Genomic DNA, 22,781 nt, shown 5'->3' with positions numbered 1-22,781 from the left:
CAAAGTTGGAGATAATCAAACAAAGATCCCAGAACAATTGGAATCATCCAATTCGGACCCGTGGGGAGAAAGATACAGCTTCCGGAAGATGCACCAACATTACGCGCATCCGAGAACCGAACGGCGGAGCACAAAGATCACGGCGGACGGAGCCTTTCCGGACCAAATCAGCTTGCCCGGTCTTCACCAAAGTTTGAGATCTGTGAACGACCCTTTCAGAACAGTTGGGATCGCTAAATTCGGAGCAGCGGTTTGAAAGATAAAGTCTCCGGAGTTCACATCGGTCTAAAAAGCTTATTTTCTGGTGATTCCAATACGGTTCAAAGATGTGAAATCCAGGAAGCCCTCCACTTCCCAAGCTCCGACGGTTTCTTCACCAAAGTTCGAGCTTATTGAGTCATCTTGACTATGGAACTGGTCTCAGAGCATTTGGAGTCGTGGGATGAAAGTTACTGCTTCCGGAAGGTGACATGGTCAATACGAGCCCAAATATGTTGCGATACACGCTAAGTGTTTTCTCAGGGCTCGGCATCATAACCTCGACATCGGCCAAGTCAAGGCTCATATTTTGGGAGTATTCTGAACTAGGCCTCGTGCAAACGCCTCGGCACGTTGGAATCAAGGCATGCACACGTAAGAAATGAAGTTGGAAACGACTAAGTGTTGAACGTGCACCTCGGTGCAATGACCTCGGCGTGCATGCCGGACCCTGTTAGATCAAACCCCTCGACTACCAAGCGCCTCGGCATTTCATGCCGAGGTCCATTGTCACAAACCCAGAATCAAGAACAAAGCTGCCCAAGAATACACACGTGAAGATGGATCAAAGACTAGGGTTCATGCATGTTCTTGACGTGTTCTTCACGAGATCTTCATTTGGATCTGGACTCACGTGCACTCCTCGGCATGAAGACCTCGGCTTCACTCTCCGACACACCGTGGCACTCACCCATCAACCCAAGATCGCGGTTCAGTACCCGGTTTGTTCCGGGCTGACCCGCGACACTTTACCTTTGCTATATATACATTTTGAGACTAAAAACCTAATCATCTGATCTCTTACCTGTTTTTAGTTTGAAGAACTTTCCTTTTTAGTGAAACTTGATGATTCTAATCCGATATCTTGTTGTTGCATGAGAAATCTTGTTCTTACTTTATTTCTTTTATCATCTAACATTGAACTCCTCATCATGACCAGCTACACGTCTTGCAAAGGACTTAGTGAGCTCGTTATGATTAGTGAGTAGTCGTTTAAGCGGCTTTAGATGAGTAGATTAGGGTGCTTTCAAGGTAGATTAGTGGGTTTAGGTGTCTAGTCTTGCATGTTTCATTCTTTAACCGACGAGATCTCTAGGCTGGATCCAAGCACATCACTTGAGGTTCAGATCTGAGACATATCTCGCATCAAAAGTGTTTGTAGAAATGTCTGAACCACTCGGTTAAGGGTTTAAGAGTCTTTCATCGCGAGAGTGATAGTTTGTTCTTTTAAATGACATTTTTGAACTGATTCTTATTGCTGATTGATTCGATGCTTCTCAAAAGACATTTTTGGTATGAAGGAGGATCAATTTAGATGCTTAATACTTTCATGAGAAGATTAACATGCCTTGAGTTCAAAGTTAAATGAAACCGCTTGATGTTTTGATTCATTAACCCACTAGTTGAACTTGGAAGCACCCGAGTCAAGTATCTCGTCTAAAGTCTCTTGCTTTATTACATATTATCATCATCTGAATCGCTTAGTTATCATTTGCATCTTTGCTTTGTTTGATTCTCATCATTTACCTTACTTACATGCTTAATCGTTATTATTTAGCTTAGAAAAACCTTCACCTTTTTATCTTGACTTAAATAAACAAACAACATAGACTAGTGTCTCGTTGACAAGTCTGGATTGACACCTCTTAGTACTACTTTGACAAGGGGATTGATAGCCCTGAGATATAAAAACTCTTATCTATCAATTGGCGCCGTTGCCAACTTGTCGGAGCATTAGTCTTTCGTTTGTTCTTGAGCTCAAGATTTTAACTTTCTTTGTTTTACTAACTTCTTTGCAAGTTCTTGTGTTACTTTCAGGTGCATGAAAACCAGGTCTCGGAGCACAGAACCGCCTTTACCGTACAACGACAACATCAACCGGATTGAGAGGCGAGCTCGAGAGAGGGAACGGCATTTTGAACGACTTGGAATGGCAGAACAGCAAAGGATCGAGCAACAGGCTCAAGAAGCCGAACACCAGGCTCATGCTAATCAGGCGCAGGCAGGCAGGAATGAACAACAGGCCTATGTTAACCAACAACAAGCTCAAAGGAACGAGCGGCTTGCTCAGCAAAACCAACAACAAGCTAATAGGATTGAGCACCAAGCCCACCATGTTCATCCGCCCCCGCCACAAGCTCAGAGACAACCTCCTCCGGTCTTTGTTGGAGAGAATGACCGAGCTAATGCGCACCAATACCGAGCTGGGATTCAAGCTCCACCGGTTCAAAACAACAACTTTGAGGTTAAAGCTTCCCTGCTCCATATGGTGCAGAACTCAAAGTTCCACGGTCTAGCCGGAGAAGACCCTCTTGAGCATCTAGATCAGTTTGATCGGGTTTGCGACCTAACTAAGATCAATGGTGTCTCGGAAGATAGCTTCAAGCTACGCTTGTTCCCATTCAGCCTCGGTGATAAAGCTCACCAGTGGGAAAAGAACCTACCGAGGGGTTCTATACAAACCTGGGAACAATGTAAACTGGCGTTCCTATCAAAGTTCTTTTCCACATCACGCACAGCTAAGCTCAGAAACCAGATCTCCAGCTTCACGCAGCACAACAATGAGAGCTTTAGCGAAGCTTGGGAACGGTTTAGAAGCTACACTAACCAATGCCCCCACCACGGCTTCTCCGAGGCATCCCTCTTGAGTACTTTATACCGAGGTGCACTCCCCAAGATCAGAAACCAACTCGATACAGCTTCAAATGGAAATTTTCTTGGGAAAGAGATCAATGCGGCAATGGAACTCGTCGAGAACCTATCCATGTCTAATGATACTTATGGCGATGACTTTGATAGAGTAAACCGTACAGAGAGCTCCAATGAAGAACAGCGTATGAAAAAGGATATCAGAGAGCTTCAGAGCAAGCTTGACAAAGTTCTGATGGCGACACAAAAGCCAATGCACTTTGTAGGCGAGTTTGATGAGCAAGGGCCAAGTTTTGACAATGTTAATGAAGATGGTCTAACTCAAGAGGAGCTGAACTACATAGGGAATCAGCAGAGATATCAGCGGTTTAACAACTACAACAGTAACCAAAACCTCTCATACAGAAACCCGAATGTAGCTAACCCTCAAGACCAAGTGTACCCTGCTCGGCAACAACAACAACGCTATGCTCCAAAAGCTCCTTTTCAGAATACCTTCCAGCCCAAACAACAGTTCAGTGGGCAACAGCACGGCTACACTCATCAGAATCAAGCGGCTCAGGGTGACAACTTCACCAGCCAACCGCAACATCACAAGTTTCCACCAGGGTTCAATCCACAGCCGATGGGTAATCAGCGACAGAATCAGGGAACGGGTCAGAATCCGATGGGAAACGATGTCTGTGGGATATTACAGCAACTGTTACAGGGTCAGCAGAGAGTTGAGAGCCAGCACGCGACAATGCAGCAAGATATCAGAGAGCTTAAGCAGAATCAAGCCTCTACATCATCCCGAGGCCCGGCTTTACCAGGTAAACCGGAGCCCAATCCCAAGGAGTACGTGAACGCCATCACATTGAGGAGTGGCAAAGAACTACAAGCTCCGAACCCTAAGACTAAGCTCATTGAGGCCAATGAGCAATTAGAGGGGGAGGCAGCCTCAGGTGATGCGTGTAAAGAAGCAGATTTTGAGAAAGAACCGATCAAGGACAAAGGAAAAGAGGTGGAAAAGACAACTGAGCTTGAAAAGCCATATGTTCCACCACCACCTTACCAACCCAAGATACCGTTCCCAGGGCGTTTCAAAAAGAAAATCTTAGACAAAGCCAAAGCGGTCTTTGAGAAACACTTGGAGAACACGCAACTCACCTTACCCATTATAGATGCTTTCTTAGCTATACCACAGCTTGGGAAGTTTCTAAAGGATGCGATCCTCAACAAGACAAAGGAGCTCCAGGGTATGGTAATACTGAGCCATGAATGCAGCGCCATAATACAAAGAAGGTCTATACCAAGGAAGCTATCCGATCCGGGCAGCTTTACCTTACCGTGTGCTTTAGGTCACTTGAAGTTCTCAAACTGCTTGTGTGATCTAGGAGCTTCTGTGAGCCTAATGCCATACACGGTGGCGAAGAGATTGGGATACAAGAGTTACAAGCCGGCCAAGATCTCTCTTATACTAGCTGATAGATCGGTTCGCTTACCGGTGGGTTTGCTTGAGGACTTACCTTTAAAGATCGGTGAGATATAAATCCCCACAGACTTCATAGTTCTCGAGATGGACGAGGAACCATTGGACCCTATCATCTTAGGCCGACCGTTCCTAGCGACCGCAGGAGCCATTATAGATGTGAGAGGAGGAATGACTGAACTACACATCGGTTCCGAGCATATGAAGTTCAATGTTAAAGAGATGATGAAGAAACCGACCATTGGAGGTCAGGTTTTCTATTTGGAAGTGATGGAGGAGCTAGCTGATGAGCTCCTGGAAGAGTTGAACGCAGAGGATCCGTTACAAGTGGTCCTTACACGTGAACAAAGCGAGCACGGGTACTTGAACGAGGAAAGCGAGGTGTACAAGCAACTTTTGGACCAACCGAAGGAACTTGGAGCTGAGGCTAGGTTTTTGGAGCTCAGGAAGAGTGGCCTCGACATCTTAGACAGCGAGGGGTCCATGGGAACAGAGGAGACACCTCGGGATATCATGGCCGTGGCAACTCATATCAAGGCCGATGGTAATCCGCGCGAGAACAAAGAAAAGGCCGAGGAAGCTGTTCCGGGCCAATGTAGCTTTGATGCCGATTGGAATGAGGCAGACGCTCCCCCTGTTGAGCTCAAGCCTCTACCAACAGGGCTCAGGTATGCGTTCTTAGGCTTGAACTCCACTTTCCCTGTGATCATAAACGATAGTTTGCTTGAACATGAAGAACATGCATTGCTTAATGAAATCAAGAAATTCAGGAGAGCAATAGGGTACTCCTTGGCCGACATAAGAGGAATCTCACCTGATATATGCACTCATCGGATCCACCTGGAGGACCAAGCCATGTCCTCTATTGAGCACCAACGTCGCCTTAACCCGAACCTCAAAGAGGTGGTTAAGAAGGAGATACTAAAGCTCCTTGAGGCAGGGATCATATATCCAATCTCTGACTCTCGGTGGGTATCTCCTGTGCACGTTGTGCCCAAGAAAGGTGGTATCACGGTGGTAAAAAATGATAAGGATGAACTCATAGCCCAAAGAACTATAACCGGCCATCGCATGTGCATTGACTATAGGAAATTGAATTCTGCATCAAGAAAAGATCATTTCCCTTTACCATTCATTGATCAAATGCTTGAACGGTTAGCCAATCATCCTTATTTCTGTTTTCTCGATGGATACTCTGGATTCTTCCAAATACCAATAGATCCAAGAGACCAAGAGAAAACGACATTCACTTGCCCTTATGGCACTTATGCTTATAGGAGAATGCCTTTCGGTTTGTGTAATGCACCTGCCACTTTTCAAAGATGTATGATGCACATTTTCTCTGATCTAATTGAAGAGAAATTCGAGGTGTTTATGGATGATTTCTCCGTATACGGCTCCTCTTTCTCCGAATGTCTTGCTAATCTTTCTCAGGTTCTAAAGAGATGTGAGGAGCATAGGCTTGTATTGAACTGGGAGCAGTGTCATTTCATGGTACAAGAAGGCATTGTCTTGGGGCACAAGGTATCAGAGAAGGGAATAGAAGTGGACAAGGCCAAAATCGAGGTGATGGTGAACTTACAAGCTCCGAATTCTGTAAAAGGGATAAGAAGCTTTCTTGGGCACGCTGGGTTCTATAGGCGGTTCATTAAGGATTTCTCCAAGATAGCTAGGCCTTTAACTAGGCTATTGTGCAAAGAGGTGGAGTTTATCTTTGATGAAGAGTGTGAGGAAGCGTTTAAGAGGATCAAGGAGGCTTTGATCAGTGCACCAATTGTACAAGCTCCCGATTGGTCTTTACCATTCGAAGTGATGACCGATGCATCTGACTATGCCGTGCGAGCTGTCTTGGGGCAGAAGAAAGATAAGAAACTCCATGTGATTTACTATGCCAGCCGCACCTTGGATTCAGCTCAAGAAAAGTATGCAACCACCGAGAAGGAAATGCTTGCCATTGTGTTTGCATTTGACAAATTCAGGAGTTATCTAGTGGGATCGAAGGTCACGGTTTACACAGATCACGCGGCCTTGAGGTACTTGATGTCTAAGAAGGACGCTAAGCCGAGGCTTTTGAGATGGGTCCTATTGCTCCAAGAATTCGACATGGAAATACTTGACAAGAAGGGCATTGAAAACGGGGCCGCAGATCATCTCTCAAGGCTGAGGATTGAAGAAAAGGTCCCCATAGACGATGCTTTACCTGAGGAACATCTCATGCTGGTACGGTCTTACTTAGAGGTGGAAGAGGCCAACACGATCAAGGAAAGAAGCCTCCCATGGTTCGCGGATTTTGTGAACTACCTGTCTTGCGGTTTAGAGCCACCAGATCTTGATGCCTATCAGAGGAAAAAGTTCTTTAAAGATGTGATGAGGTATCATTGGGATGAGCCGTATCTTTACGTGCTTAACAAGGACCATCTCTATAGGCGATGCTTGGCCGAAGAAGAGATCCATCCGGTGCTACAAGAATGCCACGGATCAGCGTACGGTGGTCACTTAGGTGCATTCAAGACGGTTGCCAAGGTTTTGCAAAGCGGCTTCTGGTGGCCGACTATGTTCAAGGACGCTCAAGACGTGGTAAAGAGATGCGAGGCTTGTCAAAGGCACGGTAACATATCCAAGAGGAATGAGATGCCCCAAAACCCAATCTTTGAGGTCGAGGTCTTCGACTGTTGGGGCATTGACTTCATGGGTCCCTTTGTGAGTTCATACGGAAACCAATACATCCTTGTCGCGGTGGACTATGTGAGTAAGTAGGTCGAGGCTGTTGCATCCCCAACCAACGATTCAAAAGTGGTGGTAAAGCCTTTTAAAAGTATTATTTTTCCACGGTTTGGAGTTCCAAGAGTAGTAATCAGTGATGGGGGAAGCCATTTTATCAATAAGACTCTTGAGAGTCTTTTAAGGAAGCATGGGGTAAAGCACAAGGTGGCCACACCTTATCATCCGCAGACTAGTGGTCAAGTGGAAGTCTCTAACCGACAGATAAAGGCTATTCTAGAAAGAACCGTGAGCTCATCTAGGAAGGATTGGAGCAAGAAACTTGATGATGCTTTGTGGGCTTACAGAACCGCGTACAAGACCCCCATTGGAACCTCACCGTTTAACTTGCTCTATGGGAAAAGCTGTCATCTACCGGTTGAGTTGGAATATAAAGCATTATGGGCAGTGAAACTTCTGAACTTTGACATCAAGACTGCACAAGAGAAGAGGGTTTTACAGCTTCATGAGCTTGAGGAAATCAGGTTAGATGCTTTTGAGAGCTCTAAGATCTACAAGGAAAGGACCAAGGCGCTTCATGACAAGAAGATACACAAGAGAGAGTTCAAAGAAGGAGACCAAGTTCTGCTATTTAACTCGAAACTCAAGCTATTCCCTGGGAAGTTGAGATCCAGATGGTCCGGTCCATTTAAAATTCTTGAAGTAAGACCTTATGGAGCGGTTGTTTTGAAAGGAAAAGATGGACAAGGCTTTGTGGTAAACGGTCAGAGGGTAAAGCACTACCTGGCAGCAGAAACAAGAGAGGGAGCTACCTCAGTTCCTCTTCTTGAACCAGAATCAGCCTGAAAAGGTATGAAAAGTCAAACTTAGTGACGTTAAACAAAGTGCTCTTGGGAGACACCCCAAGCTTATCCTTGTACATATTTCGCTTTTCATCTTCTTTTTCTTTTTACTTGAAGCTTTTTGAAGGGTTTGTTAAGTGTTTCAGGAGTTAGACGATGAATCTTGATGATGAGAGTAAGAAAAGGCTTGAAAATGACACGGCCTGATGAATTAAGTCCTAGAGTGTACGTAGCCTCGGTATCGACCCTTGGTATATACATACCGCGGCCACCTTTTACCGAGTAAAGCCTGAGAACCTCGGCTAGACTCCTCGACTCGATTTCATCATAGCCGTGTCCGAGAAGTGTCATAGTAAAATGACTAAGTGTGGGGGAAGGCCACGGTGTAAACACCTCGGTATAACTATACCGAGGGGCAAAGTTCACTTAAAACAGTCTAAAACCTCGATCCTAGACCACGACCAGTCTACACCAGGGCCGGACCGTTTAAACCCCCTGCACCAAGTGATTCTTTGTTAAAACAAGTGACCTCGTCATGATACCCTCGTGGTGGAGCATACCGAGGTGCCCAGTTTCAAGAATGATCAAAAACATAAACACTTGGGACACTTAAGTCAAAGAAGAAGGTTTGCGCGGACTAAGGAAAAGATTTAAAGACCGCGGGGAAATTCTTGTTAACTTGAGCTTAGCCCACTCGGCTTGGTGCCCTCGGGGTACAACAAGTCGAGGCCGCTCAAGGGAACACGAGAAAAACCACTCTAGTCCGTACGGCTCACGTCATTCCCAAGTCGCGCCATTTGGAATCTTTGAATTTAAACGACCGGTCAAAGCTGTTTTGGCGCGGGTCAACGGTTGCAGCTGGAGGAGAAGGGGGGACCAGTCTCACTACAGTCCAAACGCCAGCTGGAAAGCGCGAAACCGCCCATACCAGCCTCCATCCCGAGCCAAAACCGAGAGTTCGCCTTCTTCTCTCTTTTCTCTGCATTTCACGAGCACATTTCTCTCATTTCTCATCCATTTCTTGTGATTCCAAGCGTTCTAGATTCGTTAAGGTGTTGTATATTCATCATAAGCATTCCACTAAGCTTGAATTTTGGATTCCCAAAGGTATTTGCATCCTAAGGAACTCATCTTTTTCCTTCATTCTTTGCAAAGCTTTATTGTTTGTGAAATGTGGAATCGATTCTTTTAGAACATGTCGGCCTTTGGGAACAATTTTAAAAATTCTATCACGATAGATAACATAAGAAAAACCGGTCTTTGCTCTGAAAATCACTTGTTCTTGAATTTTTAAAATTCTTGAGAAAATGCGCTTGGAATCGGTCTTAATGATGCTTTGAGATGTTGAGCTGAACTGTTTAGATATCGTGTCTTTCTTTGCTTGTTCTGGCTTGTTCTTACTTCCTTTGATGTTTGGAAAAAGCTATAACCCCAGTCTTGTTAGAGAAAAAGCTCTGTTCTTGCTATCTTAAGAGACATATGCTTGTTGATGTACATGATTCTAACGGTCTTTTTGAGGATCTGCCTTGCAGATGACCGGCGACCGAGCTGTTCCCACTCATGAGACGAACAAAAACGAGGTCCAGAGGAGGAGTACAAAAGGGAAAGCCGTGGCACGCAATGGTGGAACAAGCAAGAAACCCTCCGTGAGGTCCGATGGTGAGCCAGCCGCCAAGCGAGCAAGGAACGCCGAGCTCACTCTGGTTCCAACCCTTGAACCAAAAAGGAATGGAGAGCAGGCAACCACTGAGAACGATGGGGACGAGCTGAGAGCCATAGTCCCTCATGAACCCGATTGTGGCAAGAAGGCCAAGAAGGAACCAAAGCCTGAGCCCGAGGAGGAACATTTCCCGATTACTGAGGAGTACTTGGACCACTTTAACTCTATAAGAGTAGCTCAAGGCCGGTTCCCTGATATGGAGCTGTTGAGGAAGCTTGAGATACTCGATGATGTTACACTCATCTTTCAAAACATGGGCTTGGCCAAGTTCTTCATGATGAGCGATGTTGCTTACGAGGGGATCACACAACAGTTTCTTGCCACTTTGGAGGTTGTCATCTACCCCAAGAGAGATCCCAAGCGTCTACATGGCAAAGGGTTCGGACACATTGAGTTTGACATAGAAGGCGTGCACTACAAGGTCAGTTTCAAGGAGCTTGATGAGATATTTGGATTTGAAAGGAATGGAAGCTCGCTTGACAAGTTTGTGTACCCTCGTGATGAGTTGGCCGCGTTGTGGGAAACGATATCTTTTGGGCCTTACTTGGGAGGCAAGAGCAAGACAAGCTGCATCAGGAACCCTGCGATCAGATACACCAACCGGGTCCTGGCCTCAACGTTCTTCTCTACATACAACCCTGGTGTCATTCACACGGCAGAGCTTGAACTGTTGGGACTTGGACTTAAGCCGCTCATCACTCAAATGAAGAACAAAAAGGAGTTCCAAGGGCCAATGCATGTACCGTCTTTAGGAGCGTTCTTTGCGATCCAAATGCTCACCTATAGACACAATGTGTGGTGTGACCGAAAGAAGAAGGGAGCAAGAAGGCTTCAGAACGGTTGGATTGTCACTAAAATCTTGAGAGCTCAAGGGTTCATACTCCCTGATTCACCATCGAGGCCGAGTCTCATTAATGAACAATACCTAAGTAAAAGTGGTTTCTTTGGAGGCAAGTCAGGGGATAGATGGGTTTACAACTTCACGCTGATGCACAGGGACGGTACACAAGTTCTACTGCCTAACCGAGGCCTCACCATGCTTGATAAGTAGTGTAACGTCTCCTTCTATGTCCTCAAAGATCAGTTGTACAACCCATCTCTCGACCCACCAATGCGCAAGTGCACCAAAGCCATACCTAACAAGCCTCAGAACGAGAACGGCCCGGCCGGAGGGGAGAATGAAGAAGAACGGCACGCTGAGAGAAGGATGGGAGCAGGCCGATATCATTTTGATCCATACGTGTGGGGTGAGCCTGAATACCACACCAAGAAGCTGTATTTGCGAGTGAACACTCTCCAAAAGTGGTGTAAGTGGCAAGACAAGACCATCCATGCCTTGGTGGACTGTGTACGGCACCTGAAGAAGAAGGTCAAGCAGCTCACACGGCCATCTTCGCCGGACAAGAACTCGGGGACCTCAACCGCACCAGTTACACAGGAGGGAGTTGGGGAAAGCTCAAACGCAAGGAACCCGGAGTTTCCACCTGGCAAAGAAGATTGGATCGACCCTGCCTTGGCATTCTTACCTGAACCCTCGAATAGCAGCCCACCACGTCAATCCACACCCTCCTGCTCAACATCAAATCCCTCGTACTACTTGGGATCAGACCTCTCCGACTAAGGTATCGACTTCAAACTCTTGTACATATGCATCTTGTGTATATCATCCTACATTCGTTTAGTTTGTCTTTTTACTTCTCTCACACGCTTTTATAACACACGGGACTGTGTTGTTCAAGTGTGGGGGAGGAGCTTTGTGTTTTCTGATCTTGTTTTCTTTGTTCTTATTTGACTTTTGCATTCTTGAGTCTCATTTAGCTTTGTACATATGGTAAAACCGCATCATTAACATTCTAGTTGCATCTCGCATTCTAAGATCGAGTCTAGTTGCATCATTTAGGATTGCATCAGTGCAAGGAGCAATGATAGATTTTTTCCTAGAGAGTAAATCACTTGAGAATTTGAACTAAATATGCTTGTGAAACTCATTCTGTTCTTGTAAAGCTTGAAACGATTTGAATCTGAGAAGCAAGTCTAAATTACACTCAACTCTAGTTAAGTGATAACCCTGAACTTGAATTGTAAATATCTTTTGATGCATTGCTTGAATTGGCTTGTGGATACCGATATACATACTTGAGCTAGAATCATTGTTTTCACCACCCTCTTTTCCTTAGCTCAAGTAGCTGAATCCGCATCATGGATCAGTTCCCTCACCTTGAACCCAACTTTCTTTTCGAGCCAATGTTTGTGTGTGAATTGTAAGGCCACCTTGGACTGAACTTAGCAGAAAGTGTTAGGTTTAGAGCGACAAGGGCATGTCTCATTGAGTGATATGTTCCAACATCAAGGAACCAAGAGTATTGGTGAGAAATAAGTGTGGGGGAAAAGATCTTTTGGTGAGTGGAAAAAGGTGAGCTGAGAGAAAAAGAAAGAGTGGAAATAGCTAGGGGAATGAAAGAAAAAGAATCGAGTCTTGAATTTGAAAAGAAGAGCTCTGTTGTTCTAAAAAGAAAAGTATAGTCTCTGAAATGAAAAGAAGCCAAAAAGGGCTCAAGTGTTCTAAAAAAAAGAAAAGAGCTGTTTGAATAAGTAAACACCAAAGGCTTGAAAATCAAAACAAAAGTGAGTCCCCTAGTGAAAAAGAAAGCGGTTGAGAGAGTGAGGATCTTGAGAGGGTGAGCAAGTGAGAAAAGCTTTGAGTGGAGTGTGGGGTGTGATGAGTCTTGCCCTTGTATGCATCGGTTGCTTTTTACCTTTAGCATTCTGCCAAAGTTTGGTCGTTCATTGAGTGATCCCATTGTTGCATTATACCCGCTTGAATATTGATGAGATCATTTTTATCTCATGACCTTACCCTAGCCAAGCCAGCCTATTTGAACATTGCGTCATTTGATTCACCGGTTACGAGCTTAATGAATGTGAAAGAGTTGAATGTGATAATGACTTGTGGAGATTCTGTGCTTTAGTTGTAAAATATCTGAGTATAGCTTTGCGTTGCATATCTGAGCATGAATCCGAGTTCTCTTTGTGATCACTTCTCTCTAAAAAGGAAATATGAGCTCCATCTGCATTACAACCTCTTTCTCTCATTTGTTCTCTTCGCTTGAGGACAAGCAAAGGACAAGTGTGGGGGAGTTGATATGTCTATATTTTACATCATTTAGAGAGCATTTTAGAGTCCTCATCATGTGTTTTCCCATGTAAATTGTGTCTTTAGGCATGAAAATAGGATTTAGGGCTTGCATTAGGTCCCAAAGAGTTTTGCATGTTTTGAAGTCTTTATCAGGTGCTTTGGGAGTCGTTTGGAGCTTAAGAAGAGGAGCAGAGGAGAAAACGATGAAGAAAAGGGTCAAAAATGGTGAAAACCGCTTGGAGGAATCTCTCGGCCAAATCGCGTACCGGACGGACAGAAACCTCGGTCAAAATCCTTACCGATCGCTCATTACCGGCCAAAACCCTTACCGATCGTTCAACCTCGACCAAAAAGCTTACCGATCGCTCAGCACCGACCAAAACCCGTACCGATCGACCAAAGTCAGCCTGGGTCGAAGATCAGGTGCAAATACCATGGGTTGAGTTTTTGGCCGAGGCGAAGGAATTTTTACGACCAAAAAGCTTACCGCGGTACACAGCCCTCGGCCATTTTCCTTACCGCGGGAAGCTATTCTCGACAAAAATTTGTCCTTGTCCGCGCGTTCCAAAGATCAGCAATCCGGGGAACCTTCCGGTCCAAACCAGTTGGCGGGGTCTTCAGCAAAGTTGGAGATAATCAAACAAAGATCCCAGAACAATTGGAATCATCCAATTCGGACCCGTGGGGAGAAAGATACAGCTTCCGGAAGATGCACCAACATTACGCGCATCCGAGAACCGAACGGCGGAGCACAAAGATCACGGCGGACGGAGCCTTTCCGGACCAAATCAGCTTGCCCGGTCTTCACCAAAGTTTGAGATCTGTGAAAGACCCTTTCAGAACAGTTGGGATCGCTAAATTCGGAGCAGCGGTTTGAAAGATAAAGTCTCCGGAGTTCACATCGGTCTAAAAAGCTTATTTTCTGGTGATTCCAATACGGTTCAAAGATGTGAAATCCAGGAAGCCCTCCACTTCCCAAGCTCCGACGGTTTCTTCACCAAAGTTCGAGCTTATTGAGTCATCTTGACTATGGAACTGGTCTCAGAGCATTTGGAGTCGTGGGATGAAAGTTACTGCTTCCGGAATGTGACATGGTCAATACGAGCCCAAATATGTTGCGATACACGCTAAGTGTTTTCTCAGGGCTCGGCATCATAACCTCGACATCGGCCAAGTCAAGGCTCATATTTTGGGAGTATTCTGAACTAGGCCTCGTGCAAACGCCTCGGCACGTTGGAATCAAGGCATGCACACGTAAGAAATGAAGTTGGAAACGACTAAGTGTTGAACGTGCACCTCGGTGCAATGACCTCGGCGTGCATGCCGGACCCTGTTCGATCAAACCCCTCGACTACCAAGCGCCTCGGCATTTCATGCCGAGGTCCATTGTCACAAACCCAGAATCAAGAACAAAGCTGCCCAAGAATACACACGTGAAGATGGATCAAAGACTAGGGTTCATGCATGTTCTTGACGTGTTCTTCACGAGATCTTCATTTGGATCTGGACTCACGTGCACTCCTCGGCATGAAGACCTCGGCTTCACTCTCCGACACACCGTGGCACTCACCCATCAACCCAAGATCGCGGTTCAGTACCCGGTTTGTTCCGGGCTGACCCGCGACACTTTACCTTTGCTATATATACATTTTGAGACTAAAAACCTAATCATCTGATCTCTTACCTGTTTTTAGTTTGAAGAACTTGCCTTTTTAGTGAAACTTGATGATTCTAATCCGATATCTTGTTGTTGCATGAGAAATCTTGTTCTTACTTTATTTCTTTTATCATCTAACATTGAACTCCTCATCATGACCAGCTACACGTCTTGCAAAGGACTTAGTGAGCTCGTTATGATTAGTGAGTAGTCGTTTAAGCGGCTTTAGATGAGTAGATTAGGGTGCTTTCAAGGTAGATTAGTGGGTTTAGGTGTCTAGTCTTGCATGTTTCATTCTTTAACCGACGAGATCTCTAGGCTGGATCCAAGCACATCACTTGAGGTTCAGATCTGAGACATATCTCGCATCAAAAGTGTTTGTAGAAATGTCTGAACCACTCGGTTAAGGGTTTAAGAGTCTTTCATCGCGAGAGTGATAGTTTGTTCTTTTAAATGACATTTTTGAACTGATTCTTATTGCTGATTGATTCGATGCTTCTCAAAAGACATTTTTGGTATGAAGGAGGATCAATTTAGATGCTTAATACTTTCATGAGAAGATTAACATGCCTTGAGTTCAAAGTTAAATGAAACCGCTTGATGTTTTGATTCATTAACCCACTAGTTGAACTTGGAAGCACCCGAGTCAAGTATCTCGTCTAAAGCCTCTTGCTTTATTACATATTATCATCATCTGAATCGCTTAGTTATCATTTGCATCTTTGCTTTGTTTGATTCTCATCATTTACCTTACTTACATGCTTAATCGTTATTATTTAGCTTAGAAAAACCTTCACCTTTTTATCTTGACTTAAATAAACAAACAACATAGACTAGTGTCTCTTTGACAAGTCTGGATTGACACCTCTTAGTACTACTTTGACAAGGGGATTGATAGCCCTGAGATATAAAAACTCTTATCTATCAGACAGTGACGTAGTCATACCGCCATACTCTAGCTCTAGAACCCATATATTGTTATCCGTCAATCCCAATCTATCTACCTTAGTGTTAAAACCGATTATGATCCCTTAGAGTTCCCAAAAGCTCAGCGTTTTTAGCCATAGTTTACAATTCCATCGATTTTTACTTGCTTTCTTAGACCTACATTTCAATTTCCTTAGTTCGTTATTTACTTGCTTTATTTACCTTTCATGCGATATTTTACTTGCCTTATTTTTGTTTAGTTCGATATTTTACTTATTCCATTTACATTTCATTCGATTTTCTTTACTTACTTTTTAGGATAGATTTATTTGCTTTCTTTTGTTTTAGTTTAATTCACAAGAAAAACAACCAACCTTTAAAACCAATTTAGTCTAGACATAAAGTTAAAAACCGTAGAAGAATACCAGGCACACAAATCTCTGTGGATTCGATCCCTAAATACTACAACTGAGTAGCTGTGCACTTGCGGCTTTCATTTGTTTTGTTAAGGGTAAAACTTGTTTCGCTGCCTTTTGCTATTTTTCTTGTTTTAACTTCTGTTCTAGACACCTGATCTCTAGTTCTTTCTCAAAGTTTTTCTGAATTATCTTTCCCTTCTTTTGCCTTTCTCTGAATTGCATGAATACCAGGCGTAGACCTGCAGGAGACATTCTAATTCTAGACAAGATAGACAGACACGACGAACGCAAGGAATGGCCAACGACGACCAGTCTGGAGATTCTATTAATCGAAATTTAAATATGGACCAAGAAGGGTCCGAACATGGAGAAAACGAAGAGAATGATCACATAGAAGGTGATCATGCTCGACAAGATGGAGAAGAGGATGAGGTTCTTCCACGAAACCACCAGAACCGAGAGAGAGAAGGACGTGAGGACCTTCATCCACCCATCAATGTAGTCGATGGTGACCACCCAGCAATACAGCCGAATGAACGCGTTCACCGCCCCATTCCGCCAGCAAATCAACACCGAAGACAAGCCAGGAACCATCGCATAGCTGACTTTGATGCACCTACTCAAAATTTTCGGAATCGATCTGCGATTCAAGTACCATTTCCAAACCGGAATGAGTTTGAAGTCAAGCCTCAAATCATCTCATTGGTGAAGCAAAACCAGTTCCATGGAGTTCCTTCTGAGCACCCAATGAACCATATCGAGCTTTTTGAAGAAATTTGCAGCATGATGAGAACAAACCAAGTTCCACCTGACTATTTAAAGTGTAAGTTGTTCCCTTTTTCATTAGCAGATAAAGCTCACCGTTGGTTGAAGTATTTGCCTGCAGGATCAATTATTAATTGGGAAGAATGTAGAACTGCTTTCCTGAACCACTTCTACAGTAAGTCAAGGTCAAACAATCTGAGAACGAAGATCTCAACCTTTCAACAAGGGCCAACTGAATCTTTCTATGAAGCTTGGGAACGTTTTAAGGAGTATGAACGTGATTGCCCTCATCATGGATTTCATGGATCAAGCCTGCTGAGCACATTTTATCGAGGTTTGCAACCAAAATACAAACTTTTACTTGATACAGCTAGCAATGGAGATTTTGGGCAAAAGACGATAACTCAAGGAAGAGCCCTCATCAAAAATTTGGCTCAAGCCAATAGCAATGATTGTCCTGAATATGATCGATCGATGAAGCAAGCCGGAACAGACAACAAGGAGATAACCGAGTTGAAGAACATGGTGAGCCAGCTTCTGAAGAGCAACAATCGCCCGATCCATGCCTGTGAAACCAACAATGGCGCAGAAGATGAAGGACCTAGTGATATCGATCACATTAATCAAGCATTTCAAGAAGAAGATGTGAACTACGTAGGAGCACTGGTGCCATACCAAAATCGCTCCAACAACAACTTCAACAACAACTTCCGAAATGCAAATTACAACAATCTCTCTTACCGCAATCCAAATGTGGAGAATCCTCAAGATCAGTACTACCCACCTCAGCAAAAATCCTTCCAAAACAAGTTTCAAGGTAGAAACTTTGGAGGAATAGTACCATACCAAACGCGACAGCCATATAAGTACCAAGGTACGGGTTTTAACAATCAATTTGTACAACAGGGAGTCACGACGAACCAGCTAGCTTCACAAATCGGTAGACTTGAACAGTCAATCCAACAGCTCGTTATGACGAACGAAAAAGCATCTAAAGACGTGAACGTGAAAGTGGAATGCATGTACAATGATCTGAATGGTAAGTTTGAATCTTTATCTTCGCACGTAAAGAAGTTAGATGTGCAGGTTGCCCAAACAGCCGACTCTATGAAGAGGCAAAGTGGAGTTCTTCCAGGAAGAGTTGAAGATAACCCTAAGAATTTTTGCAACGCCATAACCACATTGCCTGAAGAAGAGTCCGGAACCGATGGAAAGAAAGAAGAAACCCCAATCTTTGTACCACTGTACAAGGATATCGATCCCAAGCAGCCACCGTTTAAGGTACCCGAACGATCACCGTTTCAAAGGCTTACCAAAGCCGATGATCAGGGACGTTTTGTTTTCCAGTGTTTCATTTCAGGAATCAAGTTTACAGACTGCTTGTGCGATTCCGGAGCCAATGTCTAAGACATTTGCCGAAAAATTGGGCATAAAAACCTTAAAGACATCGACGGTTAAGGTTATCTTTGGAGATTCATCTGAAAAAGATACTGAAGGGGCGATTCATGATCTACAAGTTCTAGTGGGAGATAAGATTGTTCCAGCAGATTTCCAAGTCCTGGAGATGGATAAAGACAAGGAGAGGCCACTCATTTTCGGGAGACCATTCCTAGCTACAGTAGGAGCAATAATCGATCACGCAAACCGGCATGCTATTTTCCTCAATGTGGACAGAAAAAGGTACTATCCTACTATCTTAGATGAATTTCCAAGCAAAGGAAACAGGCCAAAAGAGAAAGAAAAGGAGAAGCCAAAAGCTTTTGCAAAGATCAAGATCATCATTCCACCGGACGCAACAGAAACTAGTGAGGACCAGATCCAGGAGCTGATCGAAAACACAAAAAGGGTTCTGAACAACATTAAAGTCTGAAAGAAAAGTAAAGGTAAGAATACTTCTCTTCAAGGAGAAGAAGTAAAACCTCCACCAACCGGAGGTGATACAGGCACATCAAGTGGAGTGCCATTCAAATCAGCCTGATTCCTCATGCTTACGTCGAGCTAAACGACTTAAAACAAAAGCGCTTAGTGGGAGGCAACCCATTTAGGTACTCTTTCTCTTAGTTTTCTTTTCCTTTTTAGAATTTATGCTTTCTTTTTCTTTTTAAGTTTTAGGTATTTTATAAAAAAAAAAAAAAATCAGAAAATTAGAAAAACCAAGAAGAAAAAGGTAGGTCTTTAGCTGCTCGGCCCGGCAAAGACGAGAAGATTGGACAATAGGCTGCAGGAGGAAGACCCGCGGTCGCAGCTGACGGAACCGCGGCCAAAGGTGCATCGACCGCGGCACCGTGAATGTGACCACAGCCGAGCACTCGACCACCGCGGTCGCGCGTCTCCTGACCGCGGCCGTTGGTCGTTGAGATGATTCCGCGGATTTCTGCCGCTTCCCGGTGTTGCCTGGTGATTCCCGGTGTTGCCTAGTGTTTGCCTGGTGATTCCCGGTGTTGCCTGGTGATTCCCGGTGTTGCCTGGTGATTCCTGGTTTTGCCTGGTGATTCCCGGTATTTCCCAAAATGTTCCCGGTAAAACCCGAAAAGATCCTCCGTAAGTTTTAAACTTTCCTAATGTGCAAACAAGAAAAGGTAAGTTCCCGTAAACTTAAAAAATTTTCAAAAATTTTCCGTTTTTGCTTCAAAAACGCTTTTTAAAGAAAAGAAACAAACTTTTTGGATCAAAACTCTTTCTTCTCTTCTCTTCCAAAAGACTTAGAGATTTAGGAGAAAGAACACATTTTCAATTCTTAAGCTTTTTAAGAGATTTTTGGCTCAAACCTCACTCTTTTTCGAACCTGATTTCAATTCTACCATCAATTCTCTCTTTCCAGCAAGGTATGAACCTCAAACTCACCATTCTTACTCGATTTTGAACTTAGGGTTTTCTTTAAAAACCCAAAATCTTGGTCTATTGATGGTGGAAATAGCTTAACAATGATAGATTATCCATTTAGGTTATCTAAAAATCGATTTTAGCACCTAGCTTAAGAGGAATTGAGATTTTTGAAATTTGGATTCTACATGCTTCATAAAAATCGAATTTGGAACAGCAAAATTGATGAATTTGATTTAGTCTTGTGTGATTAGTGATTAATATTGGGTAATCTTTAGAATTCACATGGAAATTGCTCATAAAAACCGATTTTTAGAAGATTTCTATGTTGAGAACATCAAAAATCCGAATTTAGTCATAAACTACTTGATTTCTCTGATTTAATATCAATTTTGTTTGCTAATAATTTTAATTAATCTCTTTATACTAGTATTAGTATAACAGATCTTAATGTGTTAAAATTAGCACCCAAATTCACTCTTTTTCCAAGAATCATTTCATTTTGCAGAAAATGGATGAAACCAGATCCCGAAGGAGCCGTCGAACTGGTGGCAGCTCCGATGACATTCCCGACGATGCTACTCTAGGAGAGTACATGCTGAACCAAGCCAGACCGAGAAGAAGAAGCTATGTGATGAGATTGCTCCAACACTCAAGAGAAACACGAGCACCTCCCGAGCCACCACAGATTCGATACATTGGGAGGGAGACGAACCCGAGAGTGGATAGGCAAGGCGTTTCAAGAAGCTGAACATCAAACCCACGCCTTGCATTGATTATCATACACTCGAGATGCTTGGAATCAGAGAGGATGTAATCTGGTACATCGATGCACTTAAGCTGAGACCTTACTTGGAGCTGAACCTTCCGACTTATCCTGAGCTAGTCCGTGAGCTTTTAGCGACCGTTACACTCCACCACACGAAGAGGAGGAACCCCAAAGCATCAGATGGCATCTTGTCATTCTCTATCCACGGACAGCCTTATTCTCTCACCATTTCCGAGGTTTGTGAAGCTCTTAAGCTTCCATACACTGATGGCATTTATCTTGAAGATGAACCTGATCTTAACCTGTGGAGAGAGATGGGTCATGGAGCCTATGATAGTGGGAGATCTAAGTCAGCCCTTCTTAGCCACCCAGCAGTGAGAGTTGTGCACAAACTCTTAGCACACACGATTTTCTCTAGAGCCATCATGGGAGGTGTTTTGAAGACTGAGCTCATTACACTTCAGATCCCATTTATGGACGACCCACGACTTGCCTGCTTTGCCTGGATCATATCGCAGAATATGGTAAAGGTGAAGCATGATTTACATGGTTGCGATGACGCTACTCCAGCTTTCAGGAGTGCTATTACAGTGATACTACAGGCTGTAGGATTCGATTTCTCATCTGACAAACCACTTCCCGATGTCTGGTATGATCTACTTTATCTTTCTCGCGATCACACTATCTCTCGTGCCGCTTTCGATCCAGACAGGTTTGGTTACAAGTATTGCACTAGCACCGAGGAGCACCGAGTCTGCTTACCTTCAGCGTCTATCCCGAGATTGAGCAACGGAGGACGCCCTCGATGGACTCCGGAATCCGATGATTTTCTGCCATCTGTACCTCGTCTACCATTCACCATTGGCCAGTACATAGTGGCCAAGGCGAAGCGTGATGCAGCTGCAGCCCGTGCTCATTTTCAGCCATCTATTCCGACCGGCCACACCTCATCATCCACATCATCACACACTCATTCCGATCTGGAGCGCAGAGTTGAGAGACAGGGACGACGCTTTGAGCGCGTTGTCACCTTCTTACAGGAGCAGCACCAGTTCGCAGACGACACTTCGGAGGATGAGAGATTGATCAGCACTTCACTACCATCACGGTTCTATCATCATTTTCTTTTCTTTTATCTTATTTTATCTTATTTTGCTTTTATTCACCATCTTTTCACCAACTTTTTCACACTGGGGACAGTGTGATTTAAGTCTGGGGGACGATGTCTATCCGTACTAACTATTTTCCTGCTTTTGCTTTTAAATTCCAAGTACTTTTAAATTTTAATATGTAACCTATTCGACATTAAGTATTTTTCAGGAATGTTTGACGCAAAACTATGATGATTTAGACCTGCACACTTCTACACTATGCATGATAGCTCATTTGTGGCTAGCACTAGACTAGGCGGTAGCTAGAGTACTTGCACTACGAACTCCCACCAGAGGACTTCTATTCATGGAGATTCTTTCTAACAGGATATACTAGCTCATTTTATTTGGACTTAATATTGATATCTAATTTTCTCATCATTGATTTTAGGCAGGCATCGACATACACATCTCGGACGTCTTTTACCATCACTTTTACCACTCTTTGTCGTCCTAGATGACCAGTTTATCTTTATCTGGTACCATACCATAAACCCAAAACCTTTGTTTTCAATCCTCATGCATTCTCTCTTTAGTTTATATCAGCAGATATGTGCAAAAACGTCAAAGAGAAGAGGAGCGACGCAGTTTTCAGTCACTCGCAAAAGAGACTGAATGGAATTGAGAAGGACGAGTATCAGAAACATAATAAAGCTTTACAAGACAGATATTAACTGGTTAATTCGTGCTCTCTAAGACTCTATATCTAAAGGTGTTCCCTTTCTTTTAAAAAAAAAAAAAAAAAAAAAAAAAAAAACGTGAAAAGAGAAAGGGAAACAAAAAGTCTAATGAGTCTTAGATTGTCGAAATTTGTGGAGCAATGAGCAACCACTATTCGTTTAAGGAGCTATTGTTTTGAAAGATTTACAAAAATCTAAGTCTGGGGGAGTTTGGAGAGAACTTGAGGAAGAAGACCATGAATCTATGTCAAGAAGAAAGTGACTGAAAACTGTGGATACTAACAGTTTCACTCTCTCTTGCGGTTTTGCATAATGTCCTGCATCCTCCAGATCTTCAGGTAACCCTTAAACACTTTAAGCCATACCCCCAAAATAATCCTTCTTTACACCTAGCCTAGATTGCCTTGCCTAGATTTTCTTTGATGAGAACCACCGAGATTTTAATGAATGTTAAGAGCTAGTTGACTGGAAGTTAGATCTTAGTGCATGGATTTCTGCATGACGGATTAACGGACTAGTTATGCATGTATTGCTAGTGAGAATTTTCTAGGCTATCCCCGATTGATGCATACTGATTGATATTGGTCTAGAAGTTTGGTCTCTGAGATTTTTGTTTAGTTCCTGTGTTTTCAAACTTCTCGCCGAGATTTAGCCTTTGTTTTGTTTGAGGACAAACAAAAGACTAAGTCTGGGGGAGTTGATAACACCGGATTTTGGCCATTTTTATGGATCATTTAAATATCTTTTACAGGTGTTTTTACTCCATTTTCAAAGGTTTTCAAAGGATTTCTAT

General features: G+C 43.6%; 2 non-coding genes across 2 annotated transcripts; both read right to left on the bottom strand.

The window, feature by feature from the left end:
• Window positions 1-2,779: 2,779 nt before the first annotated feature.
• LOC112088779 lies at window positions 2,780-2,886 on the bottom strand. Its single transcript, XR_002900715.1, has one exon. It is a non-coding gene; the product is annotated as a small nucleolar RNA R71 (small nucleolar RNA).
• A 13,871-nt stretch (window positions 2,887-16,757) lies between these two features.
• Window positions 16,758-16,864, bottom strand: LOC112088628. Its single transcript, XR_002900574.1, has one exon. It is a non-coding gene; the product is annotated as a small nucleolar RNA R71 (small nucleolar RNA).
• Between the last annotated feature and the right edge of the window lie 5,917 nt (window positions 16,865-22,781).

Source organism: Eutrema salsugineum, unplaced genomic scaffold (assembly GCF_000478725.1).
Source record: "Eutrema salsugineum unplaced genomic scaffold, Eutsalg1_0 scaffold_14, whole genome shotgun sequence".
NCBI classification, from domain to species: Eukaryota; Viridiplantae; Streptophyta; class Magnoliopsida; order Brassicales; family Brassicaceae; genus Eutrema; species Eutrema salsugineum.
Note: the sequence above shows the minus strand (reverse complement) of the source record. Positions and strands in the feature narration are given on the sequence as shown.